The sequence below is a fragment of the Melospiza melodia genome, chromosome 19, assembly GCF_035770615.1.
Source record: "Melospiza melodia melodia isolate bMelMel2 chromosome 19, bMelMel2.pri, whole genome shotgun sequence".
NCBI classification, from domain to species: domain Eukaryota; kingdom Metazoa; phylum Chordata; class Aves; order Passeriformes; family Passerellidae; genus Melospiza; species Melospiza melodia.
In genome coordinates this window covers 14,677,129-14,699,571 of record NC_086212.1, presented here as the reverse complement: position 1 = coordinate 14,699,571, position 22,443 = coordinate 14,677,129, and positions in this window count along the sequence as shown.

The window sequence follows — 22,443 nt, the reverse complement described above, 5'->3', positions numbered from 1 at the left end:
TGCCAGCTCTGTGGAGAGAAAAAATCTGCATTAATGGTCAGCTCCAGTATGGCTATTATTTTCTTTAGCTTTGGTGATTCTGCCCCAGGGGATTTTCTTTAACAAAACCTCGTCCTGGTTTGCCTTTGGGACTATGATTACCACACCCATGGGTGGAAAGCCTCCAAATCTCTGATAAGGAGGGAACAATTAAAGAATTCAGACTGCTGCTTCATGCAAAAGGACGTTTAAATCGGCATGGAGCAGCAGAGCCCGGAGAGGAGGGATCTGTAATTGAGTCCAAGCTCTAAGTGCATCTCTTGAGCTAATTGCCATCTCAGAGATTGTAAAAAAGAGAGAGAGAGAGGCCAAAGAGGACTGCAGGGCAAATAACAACTTTGGAGCAGGGATGGACTCGAGTTAGAGGATGCATGCGAGAGTTATGCAGGGAATTTGCAAAGGGTTGGGCAGTGTTTTATGGAACATTTGCCCTTAAGTTTTAAATATGTCCTTGGCTGGCTAAGGGGGATGGGGAGGGCAGGCTCTGAGAGGCTTCTCTTTTTGGATAGAAGACATTAGGTTTGAAAGGAGATAGAACAATATAACAATAATATATTAAATATAACAATAATATATTAAATTAGAACATCATTTCCTTACTCACAGCAATCCTGGTGTCACAATGTGAAGACCAAAGCCAAGCCCCAGTCCCAGCTCCAATACCCCAGCTGTGCCTGGGAGGTTTCCCCTTGCCCAGAGCACAGACATTGTCCCCAGGCAGGAGCAGGAGCCCAGAGCTGACAGACCAGTGGCAAACTGGCAAAACCCCACAAATAACATCATAGAAAATCCCTGCTGGCTAATTAGCACCAGCTCGTTTCTGTGGGAAGTGCATTAGGACACAGTGTAGATGGGGATGCTTTATCAATATCCCCAATAAATTGTCCAGTTAAAATCTAATCATAAACCTATATTGCTGGAATTCCAGAGGTTCAGATTCTCAACCCAATCCATTTGCTTTCTGTCCCACTTCGATATCTTTTCTCACAAAGAGACTGAAGACATTTGGAAAAGAAAGCACTTTGTCCCCCACCCCCAAAAAAATATTTTCAGCACCTAATACATTCAAAATCTGGGATATTATGTATTTATATACTCCTGCAGCATGGAATAAACATCTTATATTAAATTAGGATTTTAGTTTTGCTTTACTATTGTGATCACAATAATGTGGCTAATTTCCCAGTAAGATCTATGGGTGAAAAAGAGACATGTCAGTAGTAAACATTTTTTTCTTCACATACAGTGATTGTGGTGAGGGGAGCTCCATGCATGACACCCAGACACCAATCCTGGAGCATTCCAGGCTGGGCAGTGGGCTCTGCAAGCAGCAGGAGCGCACCAGGCTGTGGGTGAAGAGAAACCCAGCACAAAGGAATCACATCTGGGCTCGAGTGCATCCCCAGGGAAGGGATCAATAACCAATCCTGCAAAACGAATTCACTTCATTTGCATCAGTGCAGAAACAGCCCCTTTTGGGGGAGGCGGAGGCAGCCCCAGGGCGGGCTGGTGCCATGGCAGGGGAGCACTCAGGGCTCTGCTGTCCCTGCTGGGTGGGCACAGAGCTCTCCCCTCCTGCCTCTCCCTCCTTGTGCGAGGATTTGGCCTCCAGAGGCAATTTGCTGGGATAAAGGCAGATTATACAAGTTAGCAATATATTATCAGATGCTTTCAGCTGCTCCTGCTATCACACAATCAGTTATGGATCCCAGCAAGCTGATCCCACAGACAAACTGCCATAACATCCCCAAAAGTGAGCGTTCCCCCTTTGGGGCTCCCACCTGTGCCTGTGGCCACACAGCCTGTGAGAGCTGTTTAACCCAGCAGCACATTCCCATCGGTCTGGGGCTGTTTCCCAATTCTGAAGATGGTGTGGGGAGGGGATTGGGGGCTGATGATAACGGGATGGAGGAGATTAGGCAGCTAAGCCATCCATTTTAGTTCCAGTGATCAAATTTCACAGTCTTTATCTGAAGCACTGCCCAGCTAACTCTCCGAGGGAGGGTGAAATGAGGGAGTGCAGCTATAACCAATAACTTAATGCTGCTGATCACCCCCACAGAATCAGCGTTCACCCAAAGGTGCTGGCCCTTTGTGCCTCAGCTGCAGTTTGATCCTAGAAATGTTTGTTCTTGTTGTCTGCAGCATTACTCGTGGCACAAATTGATTGCAATCTCACAGAGAGCATCAGGAATGGGGTTTGTGAGATCTGTGCAGATACCAGCACCGGGCTCTGCTCTGGGGCAAACGAAATGCTCAAGGTTTGAATGGAGAATCTGCACTGGACCATTAGGCAGAAATTCCTTATCAAGAAGAGTTAAAAACCAGCTCAGAAGAGTTGAAAGTCGGTGTTGCCCAGACATTTTACAAGGAACTGTAAAAGCTTAATACTATGGGTGCAAAACGCTACGAAATACAATTAAATGTTATTAAGCTTTTTTATGGTAAGTGGGAACTTTTTCTTACAAATAGTTTTTAGCTAGCAGCTTTACTTGTTTATCCTCAAAAAGAAAGGTCTTTACATGTTGTATTTAAAACTGAAAATGCAGTGTTATACATATTAACATTCTTTGAAAGCTCCCAAGAGTTTTCCAGACCTCCCATAGGTACCCTGAGGGGAAAATCAAAACCACATATGGGGAAGTGTGGGGGTGAGAAGAGAAAGAAAAGTTAGTTCCACGTGGATTTTAATGCATCTGATCTCAGGAGGCATTAAACAAACAAAAAAAGTGCATTTTACAAGGTGAACACTGTATTGATTTGAGACTTTTATATCAGAAGGAGCTCAATTAATCTGATTCCAATTGAGTGACAAAACATCCCCACCTTTCAAAACCAGAGGCAACTACCATAGCAACAAAACCTAAATAAACTCCCAGCAAAGCCCACCAGAACTAGTGGTTAATAACTAAAAGCTAATGATGTGCATTGTTAAAAATGGCAAAGATTTTAGCTGAGGTCCCCAAAGCTTCTGAGGAGCTCCCAGCAGTATTTCTGTCCCAGGGAAGACTCCAGATCACCTTTAAATACAGACGGTGATTTGATCTTTGTTGTTATTTTATTCTAATGATCACATGCTCTATAAACAGAACTAGACAAGTCATGTTTCTCATGAGCTGCTGGAGTAATAAACAGGTTATTTGCATTAACCCTGCAGGACTGACTGCAGGGAGGGGCAGTGACACGAGAAGGTGGGGAGGGAAGGGCAGAATTCAGTACCAGGCACAGAGAACTCGAGTCCCTGTGCTCTGCTGTGGCTCGGAGCTGTGCCACGCCATGGCAGAGCTCTCAGCTCTCACTGGTGGCACTGCCCAGGATTTCCACGGGCACTGGCAGCTGCTGTGCCCAGCTGGGACACTGCCAGTGCTGCCATTTGTAAGCCAGAAACCTCTTCTTGTTTGCTCATGGAGGGAGATGTGTGACCTGCAGCTCCTTTGGGTGGCTGGCCACAGAAGGTAAAAGGCACCTCTGTGTCTGCGTGGCCTCAGGTGCCCCCCAGAATGGACAGGGACACTCAGGGGGCACTGCAGGGGCTACGGGCAAAATGCATATTTAAACACATTAAAATCTCATTTTCAAACGAGATTGGAATAACTAATTCCCATTATTTTGCCTTAAAGAAACACCACAAAGCAAGCCCATGAGAGCAGCAATTCCTGCCCAGTTTGTTTAGAAGGGATGCCCCAGGGCTTGGGCTGCAGGGCTGCCTTGGCATTGCAGAAATGGCAGCAGGAGCCTGCCAAGGGACTGTCCCTTCTCCAGGGGACACCTGGATGGACATTTCCAGAGACTCTCGGCCACAGAGTGCCAGGACAGGGCTGTGACCATGAATCTGCCGCTGCCCAGGCACCTGCTCAGCAGAACATGACTGAGACCTTCCCCACTTCCCCCAAAAAGGAATTTCCGGAGCAGGAATGTTTTCTTATCAAGAGCAGCAGCCGCTTTCGGACAGGCACACTCAGGACTGCTGGATCAGATAAAGCAGCTATGGAATTTATATGGTCCCCATTAGGGAGTAGCTGAATATGATGTGTCACAACAGCATGCTGGCCTTGGGAAACCTTGAAACCTGCACAGGGGGAAACTGAGGCAAAGGGAGCAGCCAGGTTGCTCCACGTTGCCCAGGAAGGTTCCAGCTGAGGGAGGACAGGACGTGAGCACTGTGAGTGTCCTTGGGCAGCAGGGCATCCTTTCCCTCTGCTCTTCTCTTGCAGAGCCCAGGGGATGGCACAGTGATGGACGGGGGGTCAGAGCTCTGCAAGGGCCACACGTGTCCCTCTCATGCCCTGGGAGAACCTGTGCTGGTGCCTGTGGCACACAGAGCTGGCCAGGGCTGTCAGCAGCCCAGAGGATGGGCAGCTCCTGCTCTGTGTGCTCAGGGCACAGGGAGGCTGCCCTGCAGCTGAGAACTTCCCTCTGCCTGGGCACTTTGGGATCTGAGGGTCAGTGAGGACACCAGAGGGCTGGGCTGGGGTAGAGACAGCTGTCCTGACAGAAACCAGTGCTCTCAGACACCACAGCCCCAGCTCTCAGCTTCCCCCTTCCCTCACCCCACACAGGGACCAGTCCCTACCCTGCAGCTTGAGCATCACTGGGATCTTTGTGTCCCCTCTGCAAGGAGCTGGACCCCAAACCTCTCTGAGGGACTGATGGAACTGCCAGGGAGCTCCTGGAGGGACATCCTGGCCTATCCCCTCTGCTCTGCTGCTGCCACTGATGCCTTGTGCAGGCTGAGTCAGAACAGAGACTGGATGGAGCTACAGAATAAAGCAGGGATTCATTAAAAGATCTCCTCCATGGACCCACCTTGGGCAGCACCAGAGCCCAGCCAGGGCTGCACCCAAGATGACCCAAAATGGCCCCAAAATGCACGGCCGGGCACGGGCTCTGTCCCTGGGATCAGCTCTGCTCCATTTGCACCTTGCAGTTCATTGTCCCATCCCAGCTTTAGCCCATCCAGTCCCATCCTTGTTTTTCTCTCTGCAGCCCACGGTGTTTGTGCTCCTGGGCTGAGATTTGGGTCATTTGTCCTTGGTGCCCAGCTGGAGCAGGAATTGTTTTGTCTCCCTGCTCTGTGCACAGAGCTCACCATCCCCTGATGTGAAGCTCAGAACTGCTCACTAAAGCAGCACAGAATGTGAAAATAGAAAAGCCAAAAGCTGAGGCATCATCCCCAGAGCGAGAGGGCCCTGTCCCCTGCCCTGCTGTCCCTGTGGCTCACTGCGGAGGTGCCCAGGGCTCCCTGGCAGGTGAAGCAGCTCTGTCTGTCTGTCTGTCTGTCTCTGCCTGCAGCGACCACAATAACGGCCCCGCAGCAGCTGAGCCTGAGAAGAGCAGCAGCAACTCTGTGAATTAACCCCAGAGCTTTGTGCTCACACACAGATCTTATCTGCTCTCAGCAAAAGCCATTTTTGTGCGAGAGAGGAAGAGATAAGAGAATATGAAAAACATCAGACCTGTATTTCCTCTGCTCATAGTCGGATGTACAAAGCTTTAAAGTGTTAGAGGGCACTTTCTTAGGAGAGATTACAGAAGATATTGCCAGTCTAATCAAAGTGTAAGAAACAGGCTTGCACAGGCAGCAAATTAGGAGTTGATAGACAGCTCTAATGAAGTTAACATTATTTAGATTCTAATCAGAACAAAAAATTGCCAAGAAGTAATTGCTTGGGTTTGATCATACTGAGCAAAAGAGGCTATTGAATAAATGCAACTGTTGCTTTTCAATAGTCAAAGTGCATTATCCAGAGTGAGAGCACACGTGTAACATGGATTATATCATCACATGGATGTTGTAAACCTAGCGATAAACCCGGACCTTACATCCATAATCTCCACTGCATTAATTTTTTAAAAGACAAAAATCATGTTTATGTGACTTAAAAACCCCAGAATGCTCCCCCTGAAAACTTATGAATCCTGTCTTTGTTCCAGGTGATTGTAACACTTCAGAATTAGCCAAACCATTTGGTGTGTGCGTGGAGAGTGGAGAATGAATTTTATTACAGCTACAAAACAGATTTTGGGAGTCGCTGAGTAACTGTGAGCAGATGAAAGGGAACCAGCTGAGATCTGTGCACTGCAAATTGTTTCCCCATGATTAAACTATTTCATCCTCCGGGCTAACATCTCTGTACTTGTTTGGCAACAAGTGATAATGTTGGTGATAAAAGTCCCTCCTGGATGAGCAGGGAAGGATGAGAACAGTTATTAGTACCTTATTTTGTGGTTAGCAATCCCTTCTTTTACACGTATTTTCTGAAGTACAATGAAATATGATTAATTAAAATCATCATCATAATAAAGATACTGACACTGTGCTACTGCATCTTTGCAGAAGCTGGTGATGAGTTTCTAGAGTTCTGCCTAGGGAAAATGCTGAGAGCACTCTGTTGGTATTTTAAAAGTACAGTGTGTGGCTGTGTTCCAGTTTGCTTAATTATTTTTGCTTCAATAATAATACTTTTTGGTTTAATTAGGAATAATTAATGCAGGATTTTTTTTTTGTACTCACAGCAAACCCTACAGCCAGCTACTAAATAACTGACTTTACAGAGGGAGAGAAATATTACTTATTGCCCAGAGTAAAATTTAATTAATGTGTTGAACAAATGTTGCTCATTGCTTTGTTTTTTACTTTTTTGATAGTGCTACATTTTGGGCAGGGCACTGCAAACCTGTGATTTTCTAAGGTGAGTGCAGCCCAAAGCTGTGCACCCATGTTTTGCTCAGCTCAGTGGGGATCTGAAGCATTCTGTAACTTTGCAAATGTAATCACAGTCACAGGTGCTGTCACAGCCTGAATTTTGATCGGTACTTAAAAATGTGGTTTGAGCCATGTCCTAAATAAAGGCTGAATTATCAATTCCTATGTTTGTTTTCAGCTATCCAAATTTACAGTTTAGGCTTCATTTGCATGAGCGTGAAAACTTTGAATCACCAGTTTCGAGAAGCACAGATAAGCACAAAGAAAGATTTTTTTTTGAGGCATTTAAAATCAGATAGAGATTAAAAAAAAGAAATAATCGCAGGAAGCTGATAGCAATGGAGAATCACTGCTACGGGAGTGTGAGCAGCTGGAGTCCCAAATGCTGCTGGACACAAACCCCCCCTGAGCCCAGCATCCGTGTGGGAGCCTGGGAGGCTCCTGGGAAGCAGCCAGGGAAGGTTTCTGTGCAGCCTATTCAACAGCACAGCTCCTGCTCCTAAATGGTTTTCAAATACAGTTCATTTTCATGGCATGATCTTTAATGAAAAGTGCCTGCTGAGTGCAGTACAAACCATTTGGTGCCCCAGTGTCAGGGGAGGAAAAGAACAACATTCAGCAAAGCTGAAGGTTTTTATTATCACGTCGTAAATGAACAAATGGCATCTGTCAATACAAAGGAACTCATAGGGGGTATAGAAAGGAAGCTTAGTTATTACACTCAGGGTGTGCTGCTGAAGTGACAAACTGGAGTTTTATTAACATGCCAGTTATAGATCTCCTCTTCCTCCCCCACCAGCCAGCCCTTTTACCTCCCTCAATTTGGTCCTACCAGGGCTGCTGTAAAACCAGCTCTGCTCAGACAGCGCTCACCAGCTCCTGCTGGAAGCTGCAATCATCACCAGGAGCAATTAAAAACTGGGGGGCCCACATTGGGAATTAAAGCCGGCCCCGCGTTCGGCCCCTCTTTGGGGAGTGTCAGCACAGGGACCAGGGAGTCTCCAGGAGCCCCGATCCCATCAGAGTTTTCTATCTGGCCAATAAACATCTCTGCTGCCCTGATAAATGACAAAGGTGTTTATGAGCTCCAGGAAATGTTTATACCAAATGGATCAAGCCAGGGATGGGTTTGCTGCCAGCACTGAGGAGCTGGAGCTGCAGAGGGACGGGAAGGGAGGCTCAGGGGGTGGCAGCCTCAGCAGGGCCTTTACTGGAAGGAATTAAGGCTTTCCTCATAAAAGGGGTTAGGGCCTGGAGCAGGTGTGGCTGCAAGCTGGCAAACAGCAGCCAGGGAGGCAGGGGGCAGCCCTGGGGACCCTGCTCCCTATCTGGGGGAGGAAATGGGGCTGGAAGTGCCCCCGGGGCCAGCCCTAGGGACCCTGCTCCCCCCTGGGGAAGGAAATGGGGCTGGAAGTGCCCCCAGGGGCAGCCCTAGGGACCCTGCTCCCCCCTGGGGAAGGAAATGGGGCTGGAAGTGCCCCCTGTGCCCCACTGGGGCTGCAGGGTCACAGCAGGAGCGTTTCTGGAGCTTGGAAAGGGGAAACCTGGGGTTCTCTTTGGAAACATGGTACAATCAGACCTACAGTAGAGAGAAAAGAGCTTAGCAGGCCTGAGCGAAATCACACTGGCAACCGTGCAAATACAGGACGTGGAGCATTTTTAATGGGGACAGGAAAATACCAGAATCACTTATGTGCTTTCCCAGCTTTTTCAAGGGCAGGGAGCAGGCTGCATTTATGGCCAGCGAGCATCAGAGCTGCATTTAAAGGGAGGCATGAAAGGAAGGGGCTCTCAGTTATGATGGTAAGCGGCAATTGCAATGAGACTGCCTTTGCAAACTGCCCAGAGCACCAGGGCACTCTGCTGATGGGCTAAATGCAAGCAGGACTTTCATTCCATGCCCAAAAGAAAGGATTCCATTCAATGAGCCCAACTGACCAAACAGTGAAGCCAGGAAATTCAGAGGATGCACAAACAGGTCTAGATCCATTTGCAACTCAGACTGACCTTGTAAATTCAAGGCTGGCTGGGGCCTGGCAATGCCTGGCAGTGCTGGGATGGTGGTGCCCACCCTGGGCCGGCCTGATGGCTGTTCCCCTCCAAAGGAACATCTGCAGCTCCCCTTTCTAACACCAGGAGGGTCCCCCAGGTTTTTGGGAACACCACAGCTCCCAAAGGATGTGCTGTCCTGCTGGGGATGAAGCACAGGCAGCCCCTGCTGCACCTCTGGCAGTGAATTACAGCCCTGAGCGCAGGAGCAGACTTGTCACATGTGGAAATTGTGCAGCCCCTGAGCAGAGTGCCTGGGATAACACCTACTCATGATTTGTCACCTTCACCTCCCGATTCCACCTTGCTCAGACGTTACTAATGAAAATGTGTCACAGAAAGAGACGTGCATCTCTCAGACAGGCTGTGATATTGAAGAAAAAACCCCAAAAATGTTTGGTCAAAGCCTTTTGGAGGCTAGGCGGTGCTTTGCATGATCCTGCCCTCAGCTACAGCTCTGGGTGGGCACAGAGCCTTTCCCACCTGCAGGGAATCTGTGCCTGTGCCTTGTCCACTGCCTCTCATCACACAGATTTATCAGAACCTCTGCACAAAAGCCACGTTTCCTTTCACCCAGGGACAAATTAAAAAGCCTCTTAAACCCAGAATAATCTCAGGGATGTCACCTTTTGTAGGGGATGGCTTTATGTGCCCATTTCCTTGTGCTGCAGACTCCTGCTTTTACAGCTTAATGACAGCAAGGCCTGGGCTCTGCACCGGAGAGAACAAACCCCAGCACCTGGCTGGGCCCTCCCTCCCCTCAGAGCCTCAGCCCCTGCTCTGGGAGCTCACCCTTGGCTGGCACAGGGAATAACCCTGACCTGTCCCAGCCACCAGAGCCCTCAGTGAGCGCAGGACACCGCAGAACTTCCCAGAATATTGATGCAGGAGCCTTGCCTGAGTAACCCCCCCTGCAGCACAGTCACACCGGGGCTCTGGAAATGCAGCTACCTGTGCCCTGCCAGGGATGTGCGACATTCACAGAGAGGAACTTGCCTTCAGCAGAGTTTTAACTCAAAATTATCATAAAATGCTGATGGACAAGATAGAGATGGCCAGGCTGTTCCAGTAACTTGCTTGGTTTTAGTTTGACATGGTGGAGATGAAAGGGGTTGTGTGTCTTTGGCACAGGGAACAAACTACAGGGCTTGTTTCAAATTTAAAAACCTGCCTTACAGTCATTTTTCTTGGTTGTGCTCATGTCCTTTGGGTTTTGCCCTCTGCAAGGGATTTACTTGCTAGGGGAAATCTTACAGAAAGAGCAGCTGTAGCAGGAGCAATGAAATTAAGGAAGGTTTCCTGTGTATTTGGATACTTTGCAGCCCAATAAAGACTCAACATATCAGAGCCCTTTCTGCAGCCTGGAAATAGAAATGCCCTTCTGTGACATCCAGCACTTCTGATGAAATGAATCACAATAATTGAGACTTCTGCTCTCCTCAAATTCAGGTCAGACCAGGCCACAAGTCTGGGAGCTGCTTGGGGTGAGCTGTGTGCAGAAAGGGACAGACACCACGTTATCACTGGGTCTCCTCTCCTGCATAAATCACCACGAGAGGCTTTAAATGAGCAACTTGCAGTTTATAAAGGTTTACTTTGTCCCATGAGAACTGCAGGCTGTGATGAGAATACTGACTGTTCCTGTAGGTGCCCAAAATGCTCCCTTTGCTGGCTGCCCCTGCTCCTAGAGGGTGGAGATGGTTAATGAGTTAACTATTGTGAATGAGATACCAGTCACGTAAAAGTTGCCTATTTTCTCTCTTAATGCAGATTTATACATAACATGCCAAAGCTCCTTTTGTAACTGATACGCATGTGACACCGTCACATGAGCAGTTTAAGCACAAAACTCTCCCCCAAATTGTCATGTACAAACAAAGGAAAAATCCATTCAGTTGAGAAGGGGGAAAAGCTTCAGCTGAGGGGTTTGGGGTTTTTTATTTTAGCAAGAAAGTAATTTTTGGAATCATGTCAGGAAAGGGGGTTTTATGAAAGAAAGCCCAGACAACACCATCCTTATCTAAGGACCCTAAAATAAACAGGGTGAGATCACCCAAAGAAGTTCTAAAACACATAAACTGTGCTGAGCACAAGCTCTGTGACCCATGGTCATCTTTGGTGCAGTATAGTGACTACAAAAGGGATATAAAATGTATGGAACTTTTCCCCTTTTAGCTCATGCAGTGGTAAATTGTCTCGTCCTGCTGATACATTGCTGTTTGTCATGAGTGATCTAGAAATGAAAGGAACAAGCACAAAACAAATCACTGAAACATTTCACACCTCACCATCAAACCCATGTTCAGAACTCTTTTGTTGTGCTCTACCAATAATCAGGAGGGGAGAATCAGCCCATATATTTTTTATGAGAGGCACTAAAAGTTCTGCTGGCGCTGGATAAATCTCTGCTATGGATTTCTGAAATCTGCAATCTTTTTAAGAAGCAAAACCAATGCGGATTCATTGCTGCTAACACTTGACATCTTTTTAACACTTTTCACCTACCAAACTTCACAAACTATTCCAAATGAGGGGAAACACTCTTTGTGTGATGAGTGTAACTGAATCTTTCTAGTCTTTTTCTCTCTTTTCTTCTTTTTCTTTTTTTTTTTTACACAAGAAAATTGAAGCACCCATACAATTTCCGTACATTTTCCAGCACAACACTGGGAATCCTCCCTGTCATGTTTGCATCTAATAAATAGTTTATTTCACCAGCTGTTTAAGGAACTTTCCTATTGCCATTCAGGGGCAGCACTGTTGGTTTTCTGGGACAGGCTCATTGTACTTGGAGCAGCACAGACAAGCCCCAGGCTCACTCAGGGCACCCCAGAAGCCAGACTGGTTCACAGTAAGAATTTCCCACAGCGGCCCTGCTCAGAGTCACAGCCAGAGGAATGAATCTGCCTAAACCTCTCCGAAGCCTCTGGGCGTTGCACTAAAATTGTGAGGGGTGAGCCCAGGAGTGTCACTGCAGCGCTGCCAGGGTGGCACCTGGGGACACCCAGGAGAGGAGGTGGCACTTGGGGGCACCCCTGGGACCTGGTTCTGCCAGCTCTACCTCGGGTTTTACCCCCCTTCACAGCCTCCATGTCCTGAACTGAACAAATTAGCAAATAAAGCCACCATGACGTGGCTTTTGTTGAAATTTAAGGGTTTTTCCCCCATTTTCCTCCCTGTGCCCACAAGAGCTGTGCTGGCACACAGAGGGGACAGTGGCTGAGCCCAGCATTATTATAGGCATGTCACATGAAGAACAAGTGATCTCAGGCATCAGTTCCCTGGCAGATCTGTGCTGGACAGACACCTCGTGTGCTCAGGAGCAATGCAGCTCCTTCTCCTCCAGAGTGGGGAAACAGCCTCATTTCTCAGAAAGGAAAACTCCCACTTACAGTGAGTTTGAAGAAATTGAGTGTAAATATCTCTTACCCTGCCCCGCTCCTCCTGCCATACACTGCTGCATTCCTTGAAGATTTATGAAGGATGATTGGAGTGAGAAGCAAATGTCTGCCAATGGCTAACTGACCTTCCACCTGTGATCGTGACCCTAAACCAGATGAGCCTTTTGAAGAAATATTTTGGATTGAGTTAGGAAATGGCAGTGGAATTGAAACAGACTTGGTGGGGCTGTTCAGCACTCTGGGAGGACAATGCCATGGTTGGGAAACCTTTGTGCACTGCTTCGTCCTCTGGGCTGAACTCAACACTCCATTTTTGTCATGCGAGACAAGACACGAGGAACTTCTCAGACAGCAGTGGTAATAAAAAGCAAGAGTAATTTAAAAAAAAAATTATTTCATGTCAAGAAAATAGCTTTCATCAGGTCTATAAATCAGCTGCAAATTGAAGTACTTGAAGTGGTTTTTTGTTTTTTTAAATTGGTTTACAGTGTCTGTCCATGTTTCTGAACAGGGAGCACTGGGCATCCAAGGGTTTTCAGTCTCACAAAAGGTGCCCAGACATTCAGACAATCAGTAATGCCTGGGTTAGGGAATAAAAAAGGAAGAGGTAGGGATGCCAAAACCATGAGAAACTGTGTGTGGAGACGATGAATGATGACATTACAGCTTCTCAAGAGCTGCTGAGCCAAAGGTCCCAAGCACAGGTGGGGTTCCTGTGATGCCCAGGCACCAAAGCAGGTTCTGCTGGGGTTTGGGTGCCACTCTGGGGTGGCACAGACACGCAGGGGCTCTGCAGGGCTCAGCTCTGCTCCTCACTTTGGGAACAGCCCCCAGGGAAAAGGCCTGAATGCTGAACAGCCCTTGCATTTCAAACAATGGCATTAACGGGGCAAAATAAAAACCTGGAGGAATCTCAGAGACTGATTTCATAAAGGGATTGACTTGGGCAAGAAGGGCTGACAAGAGGAGAACTCTCAGCTGAAGCCACAATGGGGTTACAGACTATCACTAATTAACCCAATTTACAAACGAGCCCAGCCAGTGCCCTGGGCAGGAGAGCAGTTTGCATCCCCTGAGTCTGGAACAAATAAATTTCAAACCATGCACTGGGGACTGCACAGACCTCAGCGACACCATGACATCCCCAGGCTTATTTCTGGCTTTCTTTTTCTTAATTTTATTTTCATTAAGTGCTGCAGTTCAGATTCCCCTTCACTATTATTGCCTAAAAGAGGCTAAAATTCCAGATTTACTCTTTTTGCATGTTTTAAACAAGGGGAGGGGGGACCCAGTGATTTATCACAAACAGCAATAAGATACAGCCACAGTGCAAGCTCTGCTTAGACATTTTAGTCATATGACCTTCATCTTTGCAAGGATCTATTGTTACATTCCATTTATTTTTGTCAATATTGACATCTGACCATGGACACAAAATGATCTTTTTTCCCTGCCTATACTCTCCTGTCCAACTTTGCATTAAGAAAGCAATTCAAAAGCCTAATGCATGGAAAGTGAATCTTTTGTATTCACTATAATGCCCAATTTTTCCTTTGGAGTTACCAAAGCTGTCCAAACAAGAGCTAGATTTTCCTTTTCAGGAGAGAATAATGGAAACTTTAAATGAAATCAGAAGGTTACTTGACCTGTTAGAAACTCTGAGGTAAAAGTGATGTGAAATTATAATGTGAAGCCATGTGAGGCTGTTATATAAAACATAGGAGTGCATTATGCAATCTCATATTTTCAACAGGGCTAAAGATGAAAAGAGCTCAGAAACTTGCAGCGATTAAGCCAGCTGCTAAACTATCCTATGCTGTGTTGTTGCCAGGATGGGAACCCAAAGATGATTTTATTTCAATTTACTCACAGTGAAAGATTGATTAGAAATAATCAATCTGTCCAAAGGCCTTTCAAAGAATGAGGGAAAATCTTGCTGCTTGCAGCTGAATTTCCCTGATCACTGCAGGATGAGTGCTGGGTACATCCTGCTCACCCCAACATTTCCATCCCATTCCCAGTCTGACACTCCTGAACCTCAGCAGCACTTTTACATTTCAGCTCCTGAAATGAGCTGTGATTTCAGATATTCAGAGCTCAGCTGTCTCAAGGAGAGCTCTCAGAAAGCAGCGACTCCACCCCAAATAATAGAACCCCTCCTTGGAGGTGCCTCCCCAGCCCTGGGTGGGAAGGACAGGGGAACAGAGGGGGACAAAGCTGATTTTCATCACCTCAGCAGATCTGGCTCAGGGCTGCCCCACTGAAGGTGCCGTAGAGAGGAAATTGGGATTTTTGCTCCAGCACAGCTCGGGGTGTGTTAAAGCACCAGGACAGGGACCAAATCCTGGGACTGCTCAGAAAAACCAGAATTTACTGCACTCAGCTCTCCCCTGGCTCCCCGGTAGTGTGGGATACAAGGAAAGGAGGTCATGGCATGGCAAGAAAGGGGAAATTGTGTTTTCAGTCATTTTCCTAAAGCCCTGACCAGCAGCCTGTCCCTGCTGCACTGGGGATGCCCCAGGCTCTGCTCGCTCTCCTCAGGGAGAGGGAACCCCTGCCTTGGATCACCCCAAGATCCAGCTCTGAGTTTCACCAGGGTCACAGGGACAGAGCCAGCTAAACACGCTTTTCCTTTAGTTTCCAGGAGAAAGCAGAATATTGTATGGAGATGATGGGGTAACACATGAATATTTTGCCACACAGCCATTGCAAGCTCCAGCATTTCCCAGCATTATCCAAATGGGATCAGGAGTCTGGCTGCAGACTCTTATGCCTCAGACTTTACTGTTCCTTTGAACCCTCCTCGGTGCAAAAGAAGTTTTTCTTAATAAGTAGTTGTTCATCCTTTGATATGCACATCTGGATGTGCCTCTTATCTGCAGCATGGTAATGCTGCTTCCTGAAGATAGTGATAAAAGAACAACTGCAAATAACACACACACAAAAACAAAAAGAATGAAAAAAAAAGAGACCAAAATGCTTTCAGATTTCTTTCAAAAATAAAATCTGCATGGAGGAAAAAGGGAAAACAGTCTGCCCTCATTTCTTTGGGCTTTTATAGTAGCAAAACAAACACAGGAAGCCAAAAGGAAAATGGGCGAAAAATTTACATCTAGAAATGCATGGTAACAATTATCAGTGTGATGATATATAATGCATTTGAAAGTTCTACAGAGCTCAAACAGGCCTTGTTTGGAACTCACTGTGCAGAAATGGGAATATTCCTATTTCAACCCCAGATTTCCCAGTGCTGATGAGCTGATGAGGAGGAGCAGCCTCTGCAGTGGGGCTGAGTCCTTCCAGTCTGTGATCCTGGGCTGCATTTTGTGTCCTTAACTTTTAGAATAAAACTGTTCAGCATCCCTTAAATCACACCCCCACCAGTTCTGCAGTCAGTCCCTAATCTCAGTTACTCCATCAGTTTTCACTGCTGGATTTGAGGTAAATGCTTGGTGGGGCAGGACCCCCATCCCACACAGTGCCCTGCCCAAACCACCCTGAGATCCCTTCCTGCACAAGGTGACATCTGCCTTCTCCCTCGCAGCCTAAAACTGCTCCAAAGAAAACGTTTCCAGGGCCCCAAGTTCAGCCAAATTCACAGAAATCTCAGTTTTCAGTGCAGCTGAAGGGATTCCTTATCTCTGTGAATATTTCACAGCTGCTTTTCCCCAGCACCCATCAGGAAATAGCAAATGAAGCTTTTTGGTGGCTGCTCTGGGTCGTTAGCCCTGGCTGCCGCATATCCTCAGCCTGCCCTGGACTGAAGGTGAGCAGCACAAATCAGCCCTAAAAGCCGAGGTGCTGAACGCTGCAGGGCCTGGTGCTGGGCCCTTCCCAGCCCTACAGATAACAGTCATGAATTGATCCCTCATTAGTATGCAGCAGGCATGGGAAAATGATAAACTCCTATTAACACTGTCATGGCAACTGAAAAAATGGCTGCTTTGGAAGAACAAGGTCCACAACAGAAGAAAAGCAAAGGCCTCTTTCCTTTCTTCTGTTTGACATCTGTTGTTTAACATACGAAATTGTATTATAGTGCCACACACTAGCACAGGCCGGGGAAAGGGCTGGCAGGGATTGTTATCACTATCAGCTCCTGTTTGCAGGGCTCATCTCCCCAATTTCCCTCTGCGCTGGGACTGCCATACAGCATTTCAGCCCGGGGCAGGATTTATTGTGCACATTTCAGCTGCCTTGTGACTCAGCAGAGAAGAGAAATAAAAGTTGTCTTTAATTCATTTTCCTTTGGGACAAAACCTCAGCAAATATACTGTACATTTGCTTAAACCAAGTTAGTTTAAGTCCATCTCTCAGGAAACTTAGAAGTCCAGGATATCTTTATAAAATCTTAGGTGACATAATTATTTAAATCCAATTAATTATTTAAATTTAAATCTTTATTGCTAAGACACTATTAATGTATAATATACACACTTTATATTAATGACAGTTTTTCCAGAATCTACTGAGTCTCCTTCCAGAATAAAGAGTTTGTGCCATTTCCTACAGAGATCATTGTTCAGAAGGTGGATTTTTATCCCTGATGGATAATACCTTGTGTTGTACCTGACTGTAATTCTGCTGACCTTGGGGCTCAATTGTCTTGTTTTTAAACTGAGGACAATTACCTGCAGTTATGAAATGTTTCATTTGTCACCCCGTCACGCAAAACAAGTGCAGAGTTGTCACGGAGTGGGAATTGATTGGTCAGAGGTGCCCGTGGTTGGTAATTACTGTCCCTTCCTCCTTAGGGAGTCAGAAGGAGGGAGACCCATGGGCTGTGCTGCTGGGCTGGAGGGTCCTGCCCACCTTCCCTGGCTCTGCAGGGACAAATTGGGCTCCTTCGGGCACAGGAGACTCCTCGAAGCATGTAACAGAAGGGAAAACCCAAACCCAGCAGCCCAACCATTCTGCCAGCACCGAGGGTCTGCTTTAGGTCCATTCGGGTCCCATCATCTCCATCTCCATGGATCTGGGGCAGAAAGTTCCTGCTGACACAGAGGCCCTCCTGCCCTGTTTTTAGAGATCCATTTTCTGCTAACTGCACCTGCCCTGTCCCAGCTAACCCCACACACTCTCTCTGGATGTCACTCCAGGATTTCTGGGCATTTCTCACCCCACGTTCTGCTGGGACACAGCAGCAGCCAAGGCTGGGGGGTCTCTAACAGCTTTCTGCACGAGCTGCAAACGATTTACATCCCCTGCCTCAGACCACTGCATTGTTACCTCTGGAAAGGAGCTCTGGAGAAACAAGACATTTCGCTAATTATGAAATTAGTGTGAAATAAATCAGCCCCGGTATCTGTGAAATTTGGTGATTAGCATGTCAAAGGGCCTAAATATCATCTGCATACTTCAGAGATCTGTAAGAAATGCAGTTTTTTTCCTGTGCACCTGCATCTATTAATTGCTTTCCCACAAGAACTCCCTCTCCTCGAGACTGAAGCTGTGCTGTGTGCAGATAAATGCACAGAGGTGATCTAATTTAATTTCCTCTCATTAATAGCCTTCCTCCATGGCAACATATCAACATCTCAGCTGTGACAATGAGGACACCTGAGTATACACATATTCTGTGCAGCCTCCTTATGGGCAAGAGCCTGTCAAGCTTATTAAACGAAATAAAAAGAGAATTTTTAAATGTGTTTCAAGCAGCTTATGGAGAGTTTCTTGATCAGGGTCATATTTCGAGCAAGACGTGGGTTTGAAGGGAAAGCTAAAAGGCAGGGCTAGGATTTTAGCTTTTTATAGCTGCTGCTGGATGTTCATTATCCCTGCCAAGATCTCAGACAAAGGGGGAGAGGCGCTGAGCAGCTGAGGGTAGGAAAGGGCCGGGCAGAGGTGTGAACCCAGCTCTGCCACCCTCCCATTACTCTCACCCACTTGTTAACTACAATGCTGGCCCATTTAAATGCTAATATTATTTAGCATGCAACAATCATTCAGGTTGGAGTCCCGGATTTTCCGAGAGGAGAAAGAAAAAACAAAACTTTGAAAATGTTGCCTCAGTGTTGCCCAGCACAGCTCCTCAGTGATGGATTTTGGGAAGGGAGTGCTGGCAGCGTCTCACAGTCAATACACTGTGGGTTTGGTTTTTACCTTTAACCTTGTTAAATAGAGACAAGCTTTGCTTTCCTCTATTTTCCTGTCCTTTATCTGAGTGCAGGTTTGCAGATTTTCTTTGTGTCAGAGCCCATAACACTCCTCCACTCTCTGTTATTTTTCAGGGGAAATTTGGAAATGGAAAAGTCACAAATGGGTAAAGTGCAAGGCCCAAGGTGAATCCCATCATGTGAAGAGGAAGAAGAAAGGTCACAGGCTTTGTGTCTGAGCAGCTCTCAGCTTCCTCACAGGCTGTGCTGAATATCCCAGCACAGAACCTGCTCCTTGCTCCCATCCCGGGGCTGGGCCAGGCACAACAACCAACACCAAAGGAAATCATCGCTGCCAATTCGAAACAGCAGCTCTGGGGCTAAGGGAACACACCAAGGGACACCCAGATCTGCTGCTCTCCAGGGAAAAAAGCAAAACCAGAGGGCTCTGAGGTGGCTGAGCAGGAAAAGAGAGTCAGGCGGAGAGCTGCACAAACCCCACATCCACCCATCCATCATCCATCCATCCATCCATCCATCCATCCATCCATCCATCCATCCATCCATCCATCCATCCATCCATCCATCCCTCCCTGCAACACTGACACCCTGGGTTTAGAAATTCCCTTCCCAAAATCACTTCATTCCCTTCAACATCCAAAAAAAAGAAATATTCTGAAAGGGTAACTGTGCTCCCCAGTAGCTGGGGACTGCCGGAGCTGCTGCTGTGCTGGCCAGGGGGAATTGCTGCCACAGTTTGGGGGAAATTGGCTGTACATGAGTCACATAAAGCACGCGAGGAACTGAAGGAGCCTTCGGTCAGCTGAGCCATCTCAGAGGATGCCACACTTCCTTCAGTCCCTGATGAGCAGTAATTCCCATCACCTCAGACAAACTGGGGAACCAAACCCTTCCATGAGCTGATTTCAACACTCAGGGTTTCCCTGCTCTCATATTAATAGGGACCTTGAAGCCTGCAATGGCTGTGATAAGATATTTGGTTACATTGATGTAATGTACTTTTCCTTATCAATATGCAAACAGGACCCTAATCTATTTATCTCCTCCACCTTTTATTTGGAGGATGGGGGCAAGGAGGGTTGTTTGAAGGTTGCTTTCAAACTTTGGTATCGAATGAAACCAGGCTGACTTCTAAGGCAAATGATAATGGTGATGTGCAGAGGGGGTTGTTTCATTTCTCAGTAGCATTTTCCAGGTTTTATCAGTCAGCTTTTGGAACAGCTGCGGGGGGGGGGAATTGTGTTGGTCACCCATTGCCAGCACCCAAATAACGGATAGTAACAGCAAAATAAGGGATAATAACACATGGATATCCCTTGGGAGACCTGATGTAGGAGGGAAGTACATGAGAGCCCTCAGTTTTCCGAGGGGAGAAGTCACTTTGGGAGCTGTGGGGAGCCACTGACATCTGGACAGCTGCAATCAATTCATTTCAAGCAAACTACAGTGGTTTGGATTGCAGGAAACATTGATCTGGGTGATAACAGCTCCTCAGTGCCATCACCCCTCCCTTTCTGTGGGGTTCTCAGTTGTCCTGTGTGTGACTGGAAATCCTTGGCACAAACCCTGAGCCTTGGGGCTGAGAAGGGAGCTAAAGACAGCAGAAAAAGATAAACAGAGTTTTCTTTTCCCACCCATTTTCTTTCAATCTTTTTTGCTATGAATTTTCTTTTCCCATCCATTTTCTCTCCAAACTTTTTTGCTATTCCTTATCCTTACCCAGCAGCCCAGAATATTTTTGGTCCAAAAGATCATTGCCAAGTCCCACCTTGTGCAAGTGGAAGAACAACACAAAATCTTGCACTAGCAGTAGGGAGATCAAGCAACCCCCTGTCCTTGTAATTTCCTGATTTCTTTCAGGGCAGGTTCTATTCTAGTTTTATTTGAATGATCAAATCTTTCTCTTGCTCAGGGAAAAACCGAACCAAACCAACCAAAAGCCACAAGAAGTAAAGGCACTGAGCTATCTTTTAAGCCAATGTCTCAGCAGGGAAGCCCCAGAGGCTCTCATGGTTTAAGGACCATCTGCAATCCCCCTGAACTCGCTGCTCCCAGGCACTCCCAGTTATCCCTTTCCTCTTCAGGCTCTTCTTTTCCAAATAACAGCAAACTGAGGGTGTGTATTTTCTCTCTGCTTATCAGAGGATCATTTCAAGTTGAGCCATCTAATCCAGAAGATTTTTTAGCCAAACAAAACTCCTGCACTTTATTGACTTGGACTGTGGCACGTCCCCAGAGCTGAGCTGGGGCTCGTGGGCAGCCACTGTGCCCTTGGGGGTGCAGCATTCACTCCCTGGGGTACCAGATCCTATGGATTCTGCATTTCACTGCAGGATTTTCACTGCCTCTCTCTGTTGGCAGATTCTCTGCACGACTCTGAGCTCAGCACAGTGCAGGCCTTGCTTCTGTTCCATCATTCCCACAGCCCAAATATTTATTTGAAAAATATCTGCAGGGAACAATGCAGTGTTTGGCCTGGGCAAAGAACTGCCACCAGTCATAACTGGGCACCTTATCCCTGTTTCACAGAATCATGGAGACATTTGGGTTGGAAAATCCCTCCAAGACCACCAAATCCAAGCTGTGCCCAAATCCTCACATTGTCCCCAGCCCAGAGCACTCACTGCCACCTCCTGCCCTTCCTGGGACACCTCCAGGATGGGCACTTCACACCTCCCTGGGCAACCCCTTCCAAAGCTGATGTCCAACCTATTTCCTCTTGTATAACAGTGACACAACTCTCCCTTCACTCCCAGTCTTTTCTCTTAATAAACCACAACAAAAAATTGCAATATATTACTCAGGGATCACAGAATGGCCTCCTTGCCAGTTAAGTCCTTGGCTGCTTTGTTACCAAAAAGCAAATATTTGCATTGCTCCATCATAAGAGAATATGAAATGTGTAATTCCTGCATCAGCAGCAATTCCCTGCAGGACATCTGACAAACAAATCCTGATCTGTGACTCGTTTCACACCATGCAGGTCACTGCAACCCCAGGCCTCCCTGGATAGACAGAGTGTGAACATTTCTGCCTTGCCTTCAAGAAATGATTTTGGAGCATAAAGCTCAGAGTGTTTACAGCTGAAACACTAACACAACACGGCCACATTTCCATACAGTGTATGGGAAACACCTGGCCCCAAAACTGCAGCGAAAATCTGCTGTCAACCTTCTGTTTGTCAAAAGGGTATATTTATCCTCTGACTTTCTGTCATGACCTCTGCATTCTGAAATGAATTAAAGGTTTATGTGCAGGAATGCAGAGAGCAGGAAATCAGGAAATAGCCTGGGAAATGGCTTTCCTGCCCGTTTCACTGCTTTACGTACTGCCACGTCACGGGCAGCACCATCCTGTCACCGTGTGCTGCTGTGTCACAGCACCCTGTCCCTCCCTGCAGCACCATCCTGTCACTGTGTGCTGCTGTGTCACAGCACCCTGTCCCTCCCTGCAGCACCATCCTGTCCCTGTGTGCTGCTGTGTCACAGCACCCTGTCCCTCCCTGCAGCACCATCCTGTCACCGTGTGCTGCTGTGTCACAGCACCCTGTCCCTCCCTGCAGCACCCATTGCAGGCCATGGGGCTGCTTTAATCCCAGTGCAAGGCACGAGAATATTCAGGAGAATATCCCAGTGAATACTCAGATTCCAGAGGTGGCTCCTGCGGGGTTCACTGGGACACTGGCCATGTTTGAAGCAGCACCAGACACAATCAGAACTGTCTGTGCTGCAGCTTCCAGCACTCCCAAAAGGAACAGCAGAAGGACCAAATCTGCCCAGGAATCACAGAAATCACCCAGCACTGGCATTGCCACCAACTGATTTCCCTGAGGAATGCTCAGTGTGGAAGTAACGTTTCTAAACTAAAAGTGCAAGAAGAAAATTGTATTTTGCAACCAATTTTTTATCAGACTTCTACGCTTTTAAGCACTACACACCAAGGAGCCAGGTGGGCAAAGTGCATGACCTGTGTGGTGCTTAACAGCCTTATTGAAATGCATTGAAATACCCTGGTGGGGGGAATTGCTCAATCTGTCTCTCCATGGTAGCAACAATAAATTGCCGGAATTATTTTCAAGTTGCAGCACTGAACTAAAGGAGATACAAGTTAAAAAGAGGCAGAAAAAAATAGT